General features: G+C 39.4%; 1 pseudogene; it reads right to left on the bottom strand.

Annotated features, from left to right (window-relative positions):
* Positions 1 to 4,101: 4,101 nt before the first annotated feature.
* Positions 4,102 to 4,467, bottom strand: LOC137764620 (large ribosomal subunit protein eL31-like; annotated as a pseudogene).
* Between the last annotated feature and the right edge of the window lie 17,217 nt (positions 4,468 to 21,684).

The raw sequence follows: 21,684 nt of genomic DNA, 5'->3' as shown, positions 1-21,684 counted from the left end.
GCAGACTTCTTCTTTCCTGCTAGAGTCCAACCAGAAACGTTGTGAGACCGGGGCTACTGCAGCTCTCTTGTCACCAAGGGGAGACTTAGAATGGAGCATGAGCATGTCACACATGAATCTTCATATGGAGATTAAAAAGACAGAAGCCAAGAGCTTCCTACTCCTGGGTTTTTCAGTTATGCAAGCCAGTAAATTCCTTTCTTAGTTAGTTTGTGTTTGAGAATTTTGTGTGTTTTGGTTTTACCTAATGCAACTGGCAAGTGTGGTTTATTTTCTCTTAGGCAAACAGTGGCTGATTCAGGAGCTAGTCCTTAAGGAAACTCCCTTTGTCTCAAATCCACTGAGTCAGTGCCGTTTCTTCTCCAGAACCCGTGACTCACATGGCTGCAGCCAAGGTTGTTGCTCCCCCTGAGAGGAAATTTCAAGTCAGATTTTCTTTACCACCTACTTGACCTTGGAAGTTCCCCAAGAGCCAGTATAGGTGGGATTCTATCACCCTCTCCCACCTTCCCACCTCATGGTACTGCCCCTTACTTGTTGTGAGACCTTGGAAAACCCTCTCCTTGCCTCCCCTTTCTCCTCTCTCACTGCCACCCCTGCTGGAGTCCTTCCTCTCAGCAATTCTCTAGTGCACTGATTGTTGAGGAAGTGTCTTGCCTCCCCTTGGAAAATGTGAGCATCCTCTCCTAACATTCTGTTCTGTGGACAAGTAGTAATTGTTAACATATGTTGAATGCACATTAGGAGACCATGACTGCTAAAAGTTTTACATAGATTATCTCATAATCCTTTCAACAACCCTGACCTGTCAGTTTATTATTCCCACTTTACAGGTCGGGAAGTGGAGGCATAGATCAGTTAAATAAATTTTGCAAGGTCACACAACCAGTAAGCATAAAATGGGAAGGAATATCACATCCTCTTGTGAATCTTGGTGTGCTTTTCTGGACTCCACCCAGATACTGATAATTCATGTACGTCACAGGACGGGAAGGGGATGTGGGAGGAGGAGCCCAGGGTCAGGCAGAGACAAGATGATTCAATTAAGCAGAGATAAAGTAAAAGAATATATGTAAGATCTATCTGGGGTGGAAAAGAACAGAATAATAATGGAAATAACATTTCAATAATAATGGAATCACTTCCAATTTGTAATTGTTCATAGCAAAGACTATTCTGGAAAGATGTGATGCCTCACAAATTCATGTATCTTTTATCTTTGAAAGGCACCTTTCTGGAAACCTCATCTTTTATGTGCTCTATCAACATTCTTTTCCTATCACTGCATCCTTACATATTTATTCCAACTCAGCAAATGTTTGTTGCTTGTTTATTATGTACCAGGCACCACGCCAGGCATGGGGATACAGTCTCTGGCCAAAAAGGGTTAGTGTGCCTGTGTTAATGGAGCTACACTGTCAATCTATATATTCTACAAATAGGTGTAAGCTTACAAAAGAGAGACAGATGGTCACATCTATGAGAGCCTAGGATAGGAGACGTGCCCAGTGAAGGAGGCCAAGCAAAAGAGAAAGAAAAAAATAAAAGATATATATTTGGAGGACATTTGTTCAGGCTCTTAGTCCTCACGTTGGTTTCAGTTGAGACACTCCCCTTCATTATTTTCTTTCCTATCCTTAACTTCTTAACACTTTCACATCCTCTGCACCGTATGTCCGCACTTTCCCACAACCCCACACACACAGTGCCTGCCTTTCCATGCCCTTTCTCAAGCTCCAAGTCTCCAACCTTGGTCCCAATCAAAATGTATGTCTTTATGTCTTTGTCCCATTCCCCAAGGCTTTTCCTGTTTCAAAATCGTGTGGTTATGTTTTAAAATCACTGTACAGATGTGGCAAAGGCTGCCAACTACCTGGCCAATGTTTGCTGGTCCCTTCTTCTTTAGTATTAGAATTTTTACTTTATTTGATTTATTAATGTGCCTACCTGAAAATACTGTATTTCTCAACCTCCCTTGAAGCTAGGTGTGGCCATGTGACTAAGTTCTAGCAAAGGAGATATAAGCAGAAAGGTTACATGAAAGCTTCCAGAAGACTTCCTGAAAAGGCAGCAAATGTGGGCTGTTTTGCCTCTCCTTCTTTCCTATCTCTTTCTCTTTTTTAGCTGGCTAGATTATTGATACAGTAAGTAAAGTTTTTGAAAAAACACACTCCTATTACTCTTTCTGTGTCTCTCAACTCTCAATGCTCTACTTAGGAACACTTAACACTTGTAACACCAGATGTGTGGGTTTTCCACATGCCGAGCAGTTCTGTGACACCAGCTGTGTGTTCTAAAATATAACTCAATTCTGACACTACCTGGAGATAGCGTCACATCCCACAGGTTAAGGGTTCAGTCCCACAAGACTGCCACTCCCACACCCCCACTGATGCCAGTCGCAAGCCCAGGTTGTCATCTGTGCGTCTGGCAGACAGCTATAAATCAGAGCTTCCCACAACCCCCTCTATGCGTTCAATTAATTTGCTAGAGTGACTCACAGAACTCAGACAAACAGTGTACTACTAAATTACCAGTTTATTATAAAAGGAAACACTGCAGCAACAGCCAGATGGAATAGATGCACAGGGCAGGTATGTGGGAAGGGGTGAAGAGCTTCCATCCATGCCTTCTCTGGAAAGGCCACTCTCCCAGTACCTAGTCAGGGTTGGTTACCCTGGCAACCAGCTTCCATCGTTATGGGTTTTCCAAAGTCACCTCGTTAATATAAACTCTGATGTAGTTGAAAGGTGCTTGTTATGAATAAAAAAAGATATCTTTATCTCTCTGATCACTTAGGAAATTCCAAAGGTTTAGGAGCTCTGTGCCAGAAACCAGGAAGAAGACCAAATACATATATTTCTTATTATGAATCACAATATCACATGGTGGCTGGAGCTTGAGCAGCTATTTTGATCCTTGAGGTGATCTTGGAATGGAAGTCGCTAGGAGATATCCAACAAGAAAAAAAGGAGACTGAATTTTTGAGGGTGTTTTGGAGCAGAGTTGCCATAATGACCTTAGGCTGTGTAGCTCCCTAAGGAAAAAAACTCTGATCATGTTTAAGCCACTGTTGTTATGCACATCTGTTACACTTCTAGGAATACCCCTTCAAAAGAGGACACATCATTAGCATGCAGCTTTTTTGCTCTTCTTTACTTCTACTTCTTGCCTGGCACATGGACACCAGAGCCAAAGCATTGGCAACTATTTTAGCCAACTCCGAAGATGATAAATAGAAAGAGACAGGGTGCCTGATGACTGGAACTGCCTTGCCAGCTCTGGACTTATTTTCTGTGAGAGAAATACAAAATTCTCTCTTGCTTGAGCACTAGTATTTCAGTTCTTTAGTACTGTAGCAGCTGAATACAATTTATAACATAAAATCTGCAATTCTGTAAAGAATCTCCTGTATCCACCTAACACAGCAAAAGCTTTCGTTTCCTTTTTTTTTTTTTAATGTCTATTTTTTTAAACTGGGGTATAGTTGCTTATGTTGTGTTAGTTTCTGCTGTACAGCGAAGTGACTCAGCCATATGTATACATATATCCTCTCTTTTTTGGATTTCCTTCCCATTTAGGTCACCACAGAGCATTAAGTAGAGTTCCCTGTGCTATACAGCAAGTTCTCATCAGTTATCTATTTTATACATATTAGTGTATATATGTCAATCCCAATCTCCCAATTCATCCCACCCCCCTTTAACCCCTTGGTGTCCATATGTTTGTTCCCTATGTCTGTGTGTCTATTTCTGCCTTGCAAACCGGTTCATCTGTACCATTTTTCTAGATTCCGCATGTATGCGTTAATATATGATATTTGTTTTTCTCTTTCTGACTTACTTCACTCTGTATGGCAGTCTCTAGGTCCATCCACATCTCCACAACTGACCCAGTTTCGTTCCTTTTTATGGCTGAGTAATATTCCATTGTATATATGTACCACTTCTTCTTTATCCATTCATCTGTTGATGGCCATTTAGATTGTTTCCAGGTCCTGTCTATTGTAAATAGTGCTGCAATGAACATTGGGGTGCACGTGTCTTTTTGAATTATGGTTAAAAGCTTTCTTTTTTGTGGTTTTACAACTTTATTTTATAATCAGCTGTTAGTCCTCATCCACATTGGCTGTAGATCTTTGACAGCAGTGATAGGTATGTAGATAACCAACGTATAGATCTTGCTTGTTTGGTGAATCTTCATCCTCGTTACGCTTTCTGGACAACCACACATGGAAACAGTATGGGACATTCCTATTCCTTTGGCCCAGACAGCTTTGTTGAGCCTGGTGTGAAAATGCACATCTGGAGTTCCCATCTCCTTCATGGCAAATTTCCAGATCTCTCTGAGTGCCTGAGGGCCCCACTTCTTGAAACCCACTTCTTGGATGAGCTGGTGAATGTCAAGGGTGTATCCTCTGGTCTCTACCTCCTTGATGGCAGAACCACCCTTCTTTGCCTGAGCCATTCTCCAGGCCCAGGTTGGAAAGGAAGAGAGTGAGGTATTGTGGGAGAGGGAAAGCATTTTTAAGTTATTGAAAACTCTTTGTGATTATTGTTGTTAATGCCAGCATCATAGTTCATTGCATAGGTGCAACATGATTTAAATATACAGGGCCCCATTTTCAGATGTTCACAACTCTTTCTTTCACTTACTTGCCATTCTAATCCATACCTAGAAAAGTATCCTACATTCAAGTATGATTATTATACATGTCATATCCTACCAATACTCACAGTTTTCATGTTTTCAGTTTTGTCATACCAGGCTATTTCATGAAGAAAGTTAACTTAGGTCTAAATAAATGTAGGGCCCCGAGAGGCACCCTCTCCACCTGCTAAGGGATGAGAACTTGGGTACCCTATTAAAAGCAACTCCATTCTACTCCAACAGCCACTCACTGCATCTCTCTGTGATCTACTACCCATGTGCTATTTCAAACCTTCTGCTATAGTATTCCTGATTCCAGACTTTTGCTTGATGACTAGATTTTGTCTATTTGCCAGATTTCTTCTGATGACACCTCAGTTGCACTATCTGCCTGGATTTTCATCTTCCTTTAGATGCTGTATCTCTGTCTGCTGCATTTCCTGCAGCCTGGGTGCCAGTCTCAGCCCACTCCTGTGTCCAACATGGGCCATTCCAGGTATAACATCAGGTAATCTCCCTGAGAACTCCTGTAGTATGTTTTACGTACTTGGATGAATTTTGTTCAAGTGTCTCCCACACTTGAATTTTCCAGACTCTCAGGCCTTTAACACCAAGCATGATATTTTGAGGATAATTTCACTGTTTTCCTATTGGCTGGAGAGCCATATTCTACTTGTTCTGGTTGCTCAAAACTACTTTCCAGGGGCTGGCCTCTTTTCACACTCTGTTTTGCCTTGTTTCCAGATGACATTTCTAGAATATTTTGACTCTGTGTACTATTTGACCATCGTTTATGCTCTGTACTTTGAAAGCTTCTTTCCATTCCCCTAAACTATGACTTTGATTTGGACTTTGCATAACCGGCCTTCATGAGACTGAATTTGCAATATCCAAATTTAGCCTAGGATATTTGAGCCTTTATCCTGGAAACTGAAAACCTGTCCTAGTTTACCACCAATCTTGCTAGCTTTTTACTAATTCCCTTCCTTCCCTTAGGATTAATGTCCTTGCTCTCAATTTGTCACCTTTACAGGGGAGAGGTATATTGGTAGATCCCAACCCCTGGGTCTCTCTAGTTTGCTAGGAGCCAACCATGACAACCGAAGCTGCTATTGCATCTAGCAGGGAGAGAATCACCAAGGTAATGTGGTGATTTGCAGTAGCCCTGTCAAATTGTTGCTCTCATGAAGTGTCAACAGTCATGTCAGAGATCAATCCCAGGTGAATCCTGACAATACCAGTGATAGCATTCAGCCAATAAAGGTTTACGTTATTCAGATTCTGCTACAGTCAGCTCTCTTCTTCTCCTCCCTAACTATTCCACCAATCCTGACAAACAGGCACTTTATAGATGATTACCCCAAACTGAACAACAATGACAACTGAGAGTTTGCTCAGGTTTATTGCTCTAGAGGACTGTCCGTAACCAGATTACGGAAACACTGTTACTCTGTGCCATATCCAGGTCATGGAGCTAGATTTTTTATATCAAACTTTTCTTATGAGGTTTGTTGTATTGGCCATTTAACAAATACTTCATTGTTTTCCAGTAATACAGTCTCCAGTGTAAGGACCTATAAAGGTTATTGTTAATAAAAACTTATCATTTTGCCCTTCTTGTAGATTAGCATTATTTTGCAGGTGTTTATCTCTGCATTCCCAGGATCTCAATGCAGCTATACTCATATTGTTCCTTCCCCACTTTTTTTTATGTCTCATGAAAGCCATCTCATGCACAAAGTGCTTAAAATGTCAGCAAACACAAAGAAGAATAGAATGTGAGAGTTATGTGGTTGATGCCATATGGTAAACTGTAGTGAAATGAACGTGCTATATCTTTCTAACTAATCCTGATTACAGGGCAAGTTGTGTCTCCTCTCTTCCAAATATGCTAGAATCTCTGAAAAGGTGCTTATTAAAATCTGAATTATGCAACTAGGGGTTTAAGTGATCTTACACAGCTAACAAGGACTGGCCTTGCGTTTTCTGCTTTTTGTGTTTTGAGTGTGTGATTTGATTTTACTTTTTGTCAGGCAACCAGAACCTGGGAGAGTTAAGGACACTAGCTTAAGCTGGGCCGTCAGCGTGAAGCTGATCACACAGATAAGCAGCTCTGGAAGAATGTCTGAAGTTAGTCATCCAGTAGGGAAGGCAGTTTGGTCACCCTTTCAGGCCATAATTACATTCTATTCCAGTGACCAGTGGTAATTAATTGTACTTTGTGCCCCGTGTAAAAATAGACACATACAGGAGAAAGCGCAGTGTCTGGTAAATGCCACGGGCATTCTTGGAATTCAGAATAGTTTCTTTAAATGGTGCAAAGGAAGTGGAAGCCTCGCTTTCTTCCAGAACGATATCAAGTTGTAACAGGCAGCTGACCTGTAATAGTGCCCTCCCCCCGACCCCCAAATGAGCCTTTAAGTTAGGTAACCTTTCATAACAAAAACAGAAGCTTTACAAAATAAAGCATTAACATGGCTTATATTCTCTCAGAAAACATGTGAGTTGTACAGGCTACACAAAGCTTCACCTAGATAAGCACTTTGGAAGAAAGGCAAATAAATGTGCAGACCATTTCAGATACATTGAAGAAAGCTAGAATAAAAGAGCTAGAAGAAACAACTTAATTTGATCTTTTATTTCTTGATGGAGAAACTGAATTCAAGGAAGGTATTAGGACCTGCATAAGGTTAGTGGCAGAGCTTGGATCCAACCGGGAGCCTCTGAAAGTGAATCAAGAGCTCTTTCTACAATATAATACACCCTCATAGCACAGAATGAGGAATAATTAATTTTTCCGTAGTCTAGAACTCTAGAATCTAGAGCCTAGGGGAATTCAAAAGCAGTTAACATTCTGTTTTCTTTAGGGTTAGACTTTTCATTTCCTCCTTAATTCAGACATTTTCATGCAGCTAATGGAAATAAGACTGCAGAGTCTTTTTGGTTTTTTTCTTGTTGTTTTGTTTAAAGTATTCTAGACTTTAGCCATCACAGTACTAATGACATGATTTTTGACATATCTGCATATCAACTCTACTACGTACGTTTTAAAAAAAGTATTTAAATTTTATTTTAAGAGGATATATATCCCTACCATAAATGGAAAACAAAAGGAAAGAAAACAGAATCACTTGCCATAAGTAGAAGGCAACATTAGAAATGAATACAAAGCAATGTTACTAAATTCTCAGTAGATACTGTTGTCTCTCCTAGTCCAAGGCCTGCCTTCTTTGTTAAAAAAGGAAGATTAATACAAATTAGCTCCAGCCTGAGACTTAACTTTTGTTATAATCAGAAAGACTGAAAGAAAATTGAAAAGGGAGTAAAATTCTTACTGTGATTCACTTAGATAACACTTCAAATAACCTCTTTAACCATTGGTTTAGTTTGGAGAAAACTACTACAGTGAATGCATTTACTACCATTAATACTTAAAATTAAGGTCCTTTGGGATTCTATTATTCCATGCAAGAACTATAAGAGGCAGTATCACATAGTGGAGTCCCTGGATATATTTAAGTACATGGTAGCTAAGGTATATGCAGGGTTTCACCTCTAATTTGATTTGTTTGACTTCATATCCTGGCTTTACTACCAATTATCTGTGTGACCATGGACAAGTCATTGTTCTCTAAGCTTCAGTTTCTTCATCTTTAAAATTGGAGTAGTGATAGTATTTGTTGGGGTGGTTACAAAGCTTTAAAGGTCTAATGCATATAAAAACACAGTGAGTGCTTAATAAATGTTAGCTTAGTTATTATTATATTGTACACTGCAGTGCTATACTGTGGGCTCCGTTAGAAAATGTATATAAGCCTTTCATGGCAGGAAGAGTAAATTACCATAGTTTAGAACAAAAACATTTTTAGGTAGCTACTTTGTATGCAGGACAGATCAGGTTTAACTTCCTCCTCTTCATGGGAGACTTCTGCTGCCTAAGAGCCACTTTCCACCTTTCCCTCCCCAGGCAAAAGTTCTCTGAAAGGGCACACCAAGAACCCACAGTAAAATGTTTGCACAGCAACTTACCACCCACCCCCTAACTGTCTTGTTGTACCTCTTCTGAGCCAACTTTTCATCTCGGCAGATGGGCCCACCCAGGGTCATGGGCATGTGTGGGCTTCTTAAGGTTGTTTCCCAGGGCATGGTGATAACTGGTGGAGTTGGTGAGGGATGCAGGTCAAGTAAAGGTCTGGTCACAGATTCTAGAATGTTTGGGCCCAAGGGAAGGAATGGAGCAGAGAAGTGATGGAGGGTGTAAGTTAGGCATGAACAAGAGAAAAGAATGCATGATGAATCAAGTGGACCAAACAAACCCAACAACAGCAACAAAAAGCAAAAACAAAAACAAAAACAAAAAAACCCCACCAGGATAAAGTTTTAAAAGGAAAAAAAAAATCTGTCAGTAAAAAATTCAGTGTAAGGTACAAGAAACCCAAAAAGCATTCTTGGAGCTAAACAGTACTGCAGTAAAGATCGTGATTTAAGGAAGATGGCATAAAAATGGATGACACTAAAATGACATAATTAGAAGAAAAAAGAGGAAGGTGTTTGGTTAAGAAGCAAGGCTTTTTATAGACATTTCCCACAGCTAACTTTATGTCAGCACCTGTCTGTTTTGTGTAAACATGTGTTATATCCATGCTATATTCTTAGTAGTAGCTTTGAAGGCATGCTTTTATTTTTGTTGACACCTTTGTGTGAAAAACAACAAGAACTTAAAGATTTGATTTTCTTCCCTAAGTCACATTTCCTGACTCTAGCCAAGCCTCACAAAGAGTAATGGACTGTAAATTCCGGTTTTTTCCAAGCCAGACTGAGTCTGAGGTGGTGGCTGTTTGGTTTCCATTAGAAACATTAAGAGAAATAAATTATTTTGGACTCATGGGAAAATGTGTGTTACAGATATAAAATTTCCAAATTTGGAAAATATTTGGTGATCTAATAGTTAAAATAATAAAATCTATTGCTCTCCTCAGTTGCTTAGAAAGCATAATTGAAAGTGGACACATTGAAAAGACTGTGGTGACAATCCCTCTGCACATCAGTCTCTCAAGATTACAGTTAATGTGTAATAAAGCAGCATGTCAATTTAAAACATAAAAAAGCTTTGCCTCCCAGGTAGTTGATAATAAACATTAACCAGCATCAAAGTGGATGCATCAAAGACGGTGGTTCTCAACACTGGCTGCACACTGGAAGCAACTGAGGAGCTTTAAAAAGTACTGACACGGGCTTCCCTGGTGGCGCAGTGGTTGAGAATCTGCCTGCCAATGCAGGGCACACGGGTTCGAGCCCTGGTCTGGGAGGATCCCACATGCCGCGGAGCGACTAGGCCCGTGAGCCACAACTACTGAGCCTGCGCGTCTGGAGCCTGTGCTCCGCAACAAGAGAGGCCGCTACAGTGAGAGGCCCGCGCACCGCGATTAAGAGTGGCCCCCACTTGCCGCAACTAGAGAAAGCCCTCGCACAGAAACGAAGACCCAACACAGCCATAAATGAATGAATAAATAAATAAATGAATAAATAAAAATTAAAAAAAAAAAAAAGTACTGACACGTGGCTCCCACCCCCCACAATTCGGATTTAACTTGGATGGGATACAGTTTGGGCATCAAGAGTTTTCAAATCTCCTCAGCTGATTCTAATGTGCAGCAAAGTTTGAGAAACACTGAAAACTTTGCCACTGTGGGCCCAGGGACCAGCAGCATTGCTATCACCTGGGAGCTTGTTAGAAATGCAGAATGTCAGGCCCACCTCAGGCTGCTGAACTGGAATCTGAATTTTGCCAAGATCCCCACATGGCCTAAATGTACATTAAAGTCTGAGAATCAATGCTCGAGGGAATTCTCGTCTTTGATAATTTTTTCTTTCTATAATGTTAGACAGTAATTACATGATTAATAAAAGATGAAAGAAAAATGGCTCAACTTTTCTTCTCAAAAACTCAGGAAACAGACTTTCATATCTCTGACATTCTGCAGATAATAAAATGTGGATGATATGAAGTAAGATCCATGTTTGTAGGGTTGCCAGATAAAATATGGGATGCCTGGTTAAACGTGAATTTCAGATAAGCAATGTTTTTTTTTCAAGTGAAAGTGGGTTATGAATATTGCATGGAATATACATATACTAAAAAAAGTATTCATTGTTTATCTGAAATCCAAATTTAACCGGGCATCCTGTATTTTTATTTGCTAAATCTGGTAACCCTACATATATTCCCAGGAGCGTCTCTTTGCTCTCTAGGCTCTCAGTAATAAAGGGGAAATGATACCATAAATGGCCAAGTGGCTGTCTAGACTGATTGACTGTAATGTTGTTTCTCATCCCGCCCAGACAGCCAGGGCTGTGACTTCCCTAAACTGGACTGATGACTCACCCAACTGGGAGAGTAATGGGAAATTTACTTGCTGATTCAGGAAGACATAAAACTTGGCAAACTTTTCCTTCAGCCTAAACCAAAAGAAAAAAATTTCCAAAGCAAATGTTAAATACAGTACAATATATAAAAACACTTTAACTTGAGGCAGCAGCAAATTCAAGGGCTTGTAATAGCATGTTTTCCATTAGTTGACTAAAAGACATATTCATGGTTTGTTCCACCATTGCACTCAGAGGTTGGTATTTTTCTTAAGAATTACTGCTACTTAAGCCCCCTCAGAGGCCACTCTCCAAGAATACATTTTAGATCCGTTTTCTCAATACTGCATGTAGTTTGCAAATAAAGTAGCACATTTTTGAGCAGAGATGGGGGTGTGGATTTGATGGCTACCCTCCCTTTGTCACTGACTCACAACAGGCTTTGCAACTATAGGCAAAGCTGATATCTCAGTCCTTCATCCTGGAATGATTATTTAGTTTTACACTCTGTACCTAATTTCTCAGGTTGTCTTTAATCCTTCTCCATTCTGTCCTACAATTTTACTATTTTAAATTAAGGCCACTTGTTATCAAAATCACTGAAAGATTAGCTTTGGTAGAAGAGGAAACTAAATTTACATTAGCCAATTCTGACCTTTTGGTTTTTAATTTGGAAAATTTTTGATCAGAAAAATCTGAATAAAATAGCTGTGAAAAATATGCAATATTAATGATTTTTTAAAAATAATTCCATAGTTGATTTTGAGTAGGTTGAAAACGTGAGTGTAGATACCAACACTTTTTTTCGACAATCCTAGTTTCAGGACCTGAAAGCAAATCAACTTTTTTCTAGCAAATGCAGGCAGAAACTTCCATTAAAAGCAAAGCCCACGAATAATATATTCCAGAAGTTTCAATCTCTGCAGACATGATGATGAAGGCTGAAAGTGTTAAGTACCTCATATATACTTAGCAATACACTATGGTGTGTTGGGGGAATATAGCTATAAATGCTTTTCAACTCTTCTATCAAAAAATGAAATCAATTTCCCATACTTTGAACCTGGTCTGGCCTTGTAACTTGCTTTGACTAATAGAAGTGGCAGAAATGATGTGCCAGTAAAGCCTAGGCCTCAGGAGAGCTTGCAGCTTCCACTTTTGCCCTCTTGGAACACTGCCTTGAGAATGCCATGTAAAGAAGCCACCCCTAGTTTGAGGAGCCAAGTGGAGGATGAAAAGCCACAAGAAAAGAGAACTGAGGCACCCCACTGCCAGCCAGCACCAACTGACAAATATGTGAGCGAGGCCATTTTGGACCTTCCAGGCTAGAGTGATGTTGCATGAGTGAGCCCAGGAGAAACTGCTGGTCAACGCACATAGAATCATGAGAAGTAATAAATCATTGCTTTAATCCACTATGTTTGGGGGTAGGGGGAGGATTGCTACTTAACAATAAGTAACTAAAACTCCCAAAGGAAATTGTTAAAAAAGGCACGTCCCAGGTCTCCTCTCCAGAAATTCTGATTTAGTAGGCCTGGCTTGGGATTCTGATCACACTTTTTACACGAGGACCCCAGATGGAGGTGATCCTCAGACCAGCCTTTGAGAGAATGTCCTAGTGAGATTTCCTTCAGCACAGAGCAGGCCTGAGGCAGGCGGCCACATAATTGTGCATCAGCCCTGCAAATAGTGCTCTTGCATTTGTGCAGTGCACATTTACATCAACATATGCAATGGCCAGGTACAGATAGAAACTTTTTTTTAATGTTTGCATAAAAAGATAGACTATATATATATATGGCTATAGATACATATATTTGTTATATATATAACATAAAATAGAAATCAAAAATGTTATTTTTATGCTTCCCCATTTGCCTAATATGGATTGATTGAGGAGGGGGTTGAATAGGGAAGCAGTAATAGCACAGACCTCCTGGGGGAACAAAAATTTAGTGGGAGATTTTTGAATGAAATTGATATGGGCTAAAGTCTCTTTTTTTAAAAAATTATTAGCACCTTTAATTATTATTTATTTATTTATTTTGGCTGTGTTGGTTCTTCGTTTCTGTGCGAGGGCTTCCTCTAGTTGCGGCAAGCGGGGGCCACTCTTCATCGCGGCGCGCGGGCTTCTCACTATCGCGGCCTCTCTTGCTGCGGAGCACAGGCTCCAGACGCGCAGGCTCAGTAGTTGTGGCTCCTGGGCCCAGCTGCTCCGCGGCATGTGGGATCTTCCCAGACCAGGGCTCGAACCCGTGTCCCCTGCATTGGCAGGCAGATTCTCAACCACTGCGCCGCCAGGGAAGCCCCTGGGCTAAAGTCTTTAAGTAAGAGGGCAGGTATTTTTTAAAAAGCAGCAAAATTGAGGCAGAAAGAGAAAAAGAGTGTGCAGGTTTCTTAGAGCGTCGTGAAAGGAGGAGGCAGGAGAATAGGAAAGACGGATGCTCAGGGAGGTTTATCTGAGGAGCAAGACCAACTGCAGGTGAATATTCTGAAGCTGCTTCAGAAAGACAAAGGCGAATCTGCTACCTAGAAACAGCTGAGTCTTTTACTTATGTGTACGTCCCGTGATGGGTGCGTCATGAACCCTAGCAGGTGTGAGTCTTTAAAGCCTTAGCTTTATTCGGTTGTCCTGGATGACGGTGATCCTCGGAGCGACTGGGTCCTGCTTTTATCCGTCTCATATATGCGATTTCTGCTAACGTGCCATTGGAAGAAAGGGTTCCACTGCCAGGAAACATTTGAAAACCAAGGAGTTAAAGCATGAAGGCAATGTTATTTAATTGAAGAGAAAGATTATCAGACCAGTGATATTTTAGTTTCTGACATTGCTGCTTCTCAGTGGCAGATATAGTCAAATTCAGTCTTCGTATGGTTCTCTTTTGTTCTCAGGAGGTGACGGGAACCCATAAAACCTTCAACAACTGCCATCTCCCCGGGTCCTGTGGTGAGTTCAGCCTGCATTTTCTTTGCCACAGTGAAAGTGAAATAACTTGTGGTGAAAACCCCAATTTCTTGTGTAGTAATATAACTTCTCCTCAGAAGTCTCCCTTTTTAGGAGCTGTTTGTGAAACTTAAGTTGCTGAAATAGAGTAAGAAAAAAATTATAGATACGTACAGAAAGTTGTCATTGAAGATCCTTCCTGGCTTTTTATGGGCTTGAAGGCTCTCTGACACTCACCAAATTATGATTTTTTCCCCCTTTCTCTTGGGAAAAAAGTAGAATTAACTGTCACTCTTAGGAAATCACATAAACATACGTGTGTGTTTGTCCAGAACATAAATTATACATATTGTAATAAGAGAAAATATATAGTATTTGTGGAATTACAGTGAGAATCTTTTTGTTTATAAATTATGATAACTTGCAACTTGACACATCTGTATTTATCAGGATTGGCTAGGATATATTTCAGTATCAAATTAACTCACAAATCTCAGTGACTTAACCCAGCAAAAGCTTGTATTTCACTCTATTGCATGAGACACATTTAGTAAAAATATGTGATACAAACATCAGGTTTTTTAGTTCTTTCTATATACCAAGATAGCATGAGTAGAAAATAACACAAATTATGCTTTCTGGCCAATAAAATGCCTATGAAAATAATGATAAGTTTTTCTGTCAAGGCTAAAATAAATTGTCTCTAAATATAGTAGCAACCAATGTGTGGTGAGGACAACAAACAATTTTCAAGCCATCATAGCCACAGAACTAAGATTAACTGAGGAAATGACTTGTTAGACTGACATAGTTTTCACAGTGTCTAAAGACAAATTTGTCATTTATCATATAAAGAAAAAGTTTTAAACCACCATTGCCTTTGACCACCACAAAAATATTACGCCAATGATCAAGTAATTTTCACATGTAGTTTAAGACTAACAAAACCAGATTTATATAACAGTAAGGACTGGGGGAATACTTAAATTTTATAATTGAGATAACTGATTAATATTGGAATTAAAAATTGGGGGCACATGTGGGGATATTTTCCTGTATATAAATACTAAGATTTATATGGGACAAACTCTTTGAGGACAAGACTTGTTACTTATCATTCCACAGTGGGCAGATGTACTTATATGCTTGGTTGTATCCCTTTCTTTGCAGAACTACCCTTCCTCCATCCTGAATCATTAAGAACATCCTATCTACTACAGTGCTGTGCCACACCCTTGCTACAGGAGTGATTACGTGACCCAGGCATGGACGATTCTAATATCTCACTCCTCTGAACACAGTGATTGGTTCACGGGTAAGTAATTATCATAAACAGAGCCAATAAGAATCATTGCCTGGCGTTGATACACTGGTTTAAGAAGTAGGCAGTTTTTTTTAGCTAGGATGGGATTGCTAAACTATGACACGTAGTCTGAGATCGTGGATAACTATCTTCCCTCATCAACTGGGGAGCCTGAAGCAGTAGGAGAGGAGAAGACTAAAACAAAGAAGGAAGTAGAGCTGGAAAAGGAAGAGGCAGAAAAAAGGGAGGGTGTGGTGCGGGGAAAACACCACATTCCCTGGGAATTGTGTTGTGTTTGAAGCCAGAACCGACCCTGAGCTTCCTGTTATGTGAACCAATCCATTTTCTTTCTGCTTTGGCTCATGTGAGCTGGGTTATTGTCACTTGCAATTGAAATGGTCCTGACAAACACTTCATTTTTAGAAGCCCTGTAGGATCTGCCATGTGGCCATGGTATCTTACATATAGTACTGAGTCAGTAAAGGTTTTAACTCAGTGAAAGCATAGATGAATCTATCTTCCGGCATCATTGAAAGGTGTTGTAGGTGCCATCACATAATTTTGTGAAAATAATTATTGTTGTCTACTTGCTTTTTTTTTTTTTTTTTAACATCTTTATTGGAGTATAATTGCTTTACAATGGTGTGGTAGTTTCTGCTTTATAACAAAGTGAATCAGTTATACATATACATATGTTCCCATATCTCTTCCCTCTTGCGTCTCCCTCCCTCCCACCCTCCCTATCCCACCCCTCTAGGTGGTCACAAAACACCGAGCTGATCTCCCTATGCTATGCGGCTGCTTCCCACTAGCTATCTATTTTACATTTGGTAGTGTATATATGTCCATGCCACTCTCTCACTTTGTCACAGCTTGCCCTTCCCCCCCCCATATCCTCAAGTCCATTCTCTAGTAGGTCTGTGTCTTTATTCCCATCTTGCCACTAGGTTCTTCATGACCTTTTTTTTTTTTTTTCCTTAGGTTCCATATATATGTGTTAGCATACAGTATTTGTTTTCCTCTTTCTGACTTACTTCACTCTGTATGACAGACTCTAGGTCCATCCACCTCACTACAAATAACTCAGTTTCATTCCTTTTTATGGCTGAGTAATATTCCATTGTATACATGTGCCACATCTTCTTTATCCATTCATCCGATGATGGACACTTAGGTTGTTTCCATGTCCTGGCTATTGTAAATAGAGCTGCAATGAACATTTTGGTACATGACTCTTTTTGAATTATGGTTTTCTCAGGGTATATGACCAGTAGTGGGATTGCTGGGTTGTATGGTAGTTCTATTTTTAGTTTTTTAAGGAACCTCCATACTGTTCTCCATAGTGGCTGTATCAACTTACATTCCCACCAACAGTGCAAGAAGCTTCCCTTTTCTCCACACCATCTCCAGCATTTATTGTTTCTAGATTTTTTGAGGATGGCCATTCTGACCGGTGTGAGATGATATCTCATTGTAGTTTTGATTTGCATTTCTCTAATGATTAATGATGTTGAGCCTTCTTTCATGTGTTTGTTGGCAATCTGTATATCTTCTTTGGAGAAATGTCTATTTAGGTCTTCTGCCCATTTTTGGATTGGGTTGTTTGTTTTTTGGATATTGAGCTGCATGAGCTGCTTGTAAATTTTGGAGATTAATCGTTTGTCAGTTGCTTCATTTGCAAATATTTTCTCCCATTCTGATGGTTGTCTTTTGGTCTTGTTTATGGTTTCCTTTGCTGTGCAAAAGCTTTTAAGTTTCATTAGGTCCCATTTGTTTATTTTTGTTTTTATTTCCATTTCTCTAGGATGTGGGTCAAAAAGGATCTTGCTGTGATTTATGTCGTAGAGTGTTCTGCCTATGTTTTCCTCTAAGAGTTTTATAGTGTCTGGCCTTACATTTAGGTCTTAATCCATTTTGAGTTTATTTTTGTGTATGGGGTTAGGGAGTGTTCTAATTTCATACTTTTACATGTACCTGTCCAGTTTTCCCAGCACCACTTATTGAAGAGGCTGTCTTTTCTCCACTGTATATGCTTGCCTCCTTTATCAAAGTTAAGGTGACCATATGTGCGTGGGTTTATCTCTGGGCTTTCTAGCCTGTTCCATTGATCTATATTTCTGCTTTTGTGCCAGTACCATACTGTCTTGATTACTGTAGCTTTGTAGTATAGTCTGAAGTCAGGGAGCCTGATTCCTCCAGCTCCAGTTTTTGTTCTCAAGATTGCTTTGGCTATTCGGGGTCTTTTGTGTTTCCATACTGTCTACTTGCTTCTTTAACTCAACTTCAAGAAAAAAAATTATTTTCCTCTTTAAAGTTCCATTTCCTTGGTGTAACATTGGATCCTTACAGTATAACTGAAATCTATTTTTTTTTTAAATTTAATTAATTAATTAATTTATTTTTGGCTGTGTTGGGTCTTCGTTTCTGTGAGGGCTTTCTCTAGTTGCGGCAAGTGGGGGCCACTCTTCATCGCGGTGCGCGGGCCTCTTACTATCGTGGCCTCTCTTGTTGCAGAGCACAGGCTCCAGACGCGCAGGCTCAGTAGTTGTGGCTCACGGGCCTAGTTGCTCCGCGGCATGTGGGATCTTCCCAGACCAGGGCTCGAACCCGTGTCCCCTGCATTAGCAGGCAGATTCTCAACCACTGCACCACCTGGGAAGCCCCCCTGAATTCTATTTTTAAAAAAAAATTTTTATTGGAGTATAGTTGATTTACAATGTTGTGTTAGTTTCAGGCGTACAGCAAAGTGCATCAGTTGTACATATACATATATCTTGAATTCTTAATTAATGTACCCATGGGAAATAGCATAAGTGTGGTCGGTCTCCCTGTCTCTCTCTCTCTCTCTCTCTCTCTCTCTCTCTCTCTCTATATATATATATATATATATATATATATATATATATCTCAAGCTATTTTCAATCACTTTTAAAATCTGTACAGTTTTCATTTTTATATGATTATTTTCCCCCCAAATGTCTGTGACTGTCATGCCATTTTCTAGTGCTCATGAACTTTTCCGATTGGAGACCACATTGTAAGTGGTTGTGAGATTCTCATACATGTTTATAAAATCTTATTTAACCCATATTGTTTATGGCTATAATTTAATGGAAGGATAAATTCTCTTCAAGAGTTTTGCCTTCTAGTTGCTGTAACACCTTTTATTAATTTTATGACCATGGCCAAGTCTTCTCTGAAACTACTTTATAGTAATATACAGTTATATAGCATATGTTGTTATATGAAAAAGAGAAAATTTTACTTCAGAATGTGGAAGTAGAATCCTTTTTTAGGGTAAGAAGTTTTTTATACTTACTTTTTTATTTGAAATTTTGAGTCTGGCAATATAAGTCCAAACATCTGAAAAGCTAGGGCAAAACAGAGAAGACTGAACTGCTCAGAATGAAAAAATGAGGGAGATTTAGACATGGCCTTGGCCCAGAGTGAAGAAATGGGGGTTTGGGAATGAGGCGAAGAGAAAGAAGAGGGCCTGGTGGAGGTGGGTGCGAACATGATGGGAGGTTGGGAATCTGAGAAGGGGACACAGGTAGGAAGAAGCCACAGTAGGAATGCTGAGGGCTTTAAAGAACAGGGTTATTTAATGTTCACCTGTAACACAGCCCCTTCCACTATTACCCTTCAACTTTCTACAGAATTCTGCTACATGTAACTACCTTGCATTTAGGTTGCTTTGTGGAATCAGTGTAAAAGGGACTGTGTTCCATGTTTGCGTGTATATGCAGGGTTGAATGAACAGACCAGATGCAGGACTGAGGTACAAGTGAGACTGAGAACTCCATATAGGCTGAAGCTCCTTTGAGAATCCTGGGAAACATTGGGAAAGAGGCTGGCAATAGTAGGAATTACTTATAGCTCGCCAGATGCACATCTCACATGTGCAAGTAATATCACTTTACTTTAAAATCGACTTGAATCTGATTCAGAACCCTTATTGCTCCTGCATGACACCATCAATTCCTGTGGCTTTGCTCCATCCAAGCAGAGAGATCTCTGGTGAATCTGGAAGTTCCAGCATTTAGGTACGGTCTCCACAGCCTGCTACCTAGACATCATATTTGAAGATGAGAGAGGTGTCCCAGAAGGGAAGGGTTATTGAAGGTAGTAAGAGGAAAATCAAGAAGATTGGAAATATTAATGCCAGAGCAGATTCAGGTTTTTTTTTTCACTGCATTTGGCACATTGTAGTTCTGCAATGACTAAATTAATGCCTTGGTTAATTCCAGATATTAGAAACAGGGAAATTTTGGTGCAGAATGGAGAAGAAAACTGAGAAGAAATAAAGTTTAACTGCTCATTTTTGCAGCTATGGTGATATAAAGTTGGAAGGGAGTTTAGAATCCATCAAATTCAATTCTTTCACCTCCTTGAATACCATCTATAACTATACTATCCAGTTCAGGAGCCATTAGCCACATGTGGCTATTAAAATTAAATAAAATTTGAAATTTAACTTCTCAGTCATACTAGCCACATTTCAAGCGTTCAGTAGTCACATATGGCTAATGTAAGTATTTGAGACAGTAGAGATACAGAATATTTCCATAATTGCAGAAAGGTCGAATATTTCCATAATTGCAGAAAGGTCTATTATATCCCTATCAAATGGTCATCCAGCCTTAGCTTAAATTCTTTTTACGAATGTCACTCACTATTGCATTTTGGGTCAGACATAATTGTTAGGTTGTCCTTGAAGTTTTCTTCCATATATTTATCCTAGATATTTTACACGTATGAAAATACTTATTCTCTATAGGAAGCATTTTATTACAATAACTTCAAAATTTTTGTTAATGATAAGGATATTCTGAACTGAAATAGAATAACTAACCTGAAATATTTAGAATAAAAAAGTTAACTCAGTTTCTTAAAGAATCTCATTTCTGCTTAAAGAGTAGCATTATTGTAACTATCTCCATAATAGTAGTTTATTTTTTCAAAACTCAAAAGAAAAACTAACTATGGAAATGCCTTTATGCTTCACAAAAATGCTGAACATGTACCAAAACTTTTATTTAATTCTTTTATGTTTCTATGAGCTAAACCTAATACAATTATGTGATTAAGAGCTCTGCATCTAACTCCTTTCTGAATGCAATCATTTCCTATTAAATCCAGATATTTAGCATTTCATGAAAATCCCCTGGCACATTTCCGTAATGACTGAAAGGTGGAAATCTTTAATTAGTCTTCAAGTTTTTAGAGGAAGTATGAGTGGAGAGTTTAGAAAAACCCTCAAATGACTCATTTAAAAGGAACAAAATAGGTGAGGACACCAACCCATCTAAAAGAGTATTGCTCACAAGAACTTAATTCATACTTGTTTTATTAATACCAACAGTTGAACGAGCTTCCACAGGGCATACAAAACTCTATTAGGCACTAAAAAAGTGAACCAACCCTGCTTTCTGTAAATAATAATAACCTTGTATCATCAAGAAAGCTGTCAGTGCTTTTGTTTTAGTTACTTTAAAAAGTAGGAAGAGTGGTCAATCTATCTAGAACAATTTCTGTCAAAATAGGGTAAGAATCCAAATGTTTGGCACTCAAAATTTAAATCTGTTGTTTGAGGAATTAAGGTGGGTATATCAGTTAGGATTAGGTTAATCACGGTATAACTGAAAACCCTTGTAGTATCTATTTAAACAAAGATAGAGGCATATTTTTTCTCTTACATAATAGAGAGGTTTACTCTCTAAGACAGAAATGATGGGTCCGTGGTTATCAGAAACCCAGACTTTCTGCTCTGTAATTCTTAAATCATGACCTTCATTACCAAATATACCTCCTCTTGTTTGCAGTGAGGCTGCTGCAGCTCCAACCAGCACACCCATGTCCCAGGCATCAGCTGTAAAGAAACTGTAGAGGAAAAAGGGCTTCTGATAGTTAAGCTAGCCCTCTTCTAAGAGGTTTCCTAGTAGCTCCACATTGACAACTTCTACTGACATCTTCTGGTCATCTATAAGGGAGCTGGGAAATGCAGGGTTTTTTGTCTTTGTTTTTCCCAGTTAGACACATTATTGCCATTACACAATATAGGAGTATTACCAAAGGGGACAATGAATATTTGGTAGGTAGATAGTGGTCTCTGCTGGAGCAGGTGGTTTATCCCATCCCTGTGCTATACTTCCATTGTTGGATAGGTCACACTTTATCCAGTTATTTATATAGGAGACAGAGTTGTGTTGCAGTAAAGAGCATAGACTGTAACTAGACCGATCCTGTGTCCCAGTTTGCCCTAGATAGTTCTGGTGCATAGCTGTTGAACCAGTATAATTATTATCACTATCCCCATTACTCTCTAAAAAGTGTCCCCGTTGGACAATAAATTATATGATTACTTTAGCTATAACTGACTGGCTGAAACACCTCTAACACTTCCTAGCTCTGTGACCTTAGC

Source organism: Eschrichtius robustus, chromosome 5 (assembly GCF_028021215.1).
Source record: "Eschrichtius robustus isolate mEscRob2 chromosome 5, mEscRob2.pri, whole genome shotgun sequence".
Classification (NCBI taxonomy): Eukaryota; Metazoa; Chordata; class Mammalia; order Artiodactyla; family Eschrichtiidae; genus Eschrichtius; species Eschrichtius robustus.
Note: the sequence above shows the minus strand (reverse complement) of the source record. Positions and strands in the feature narration are given on the sequence as shown.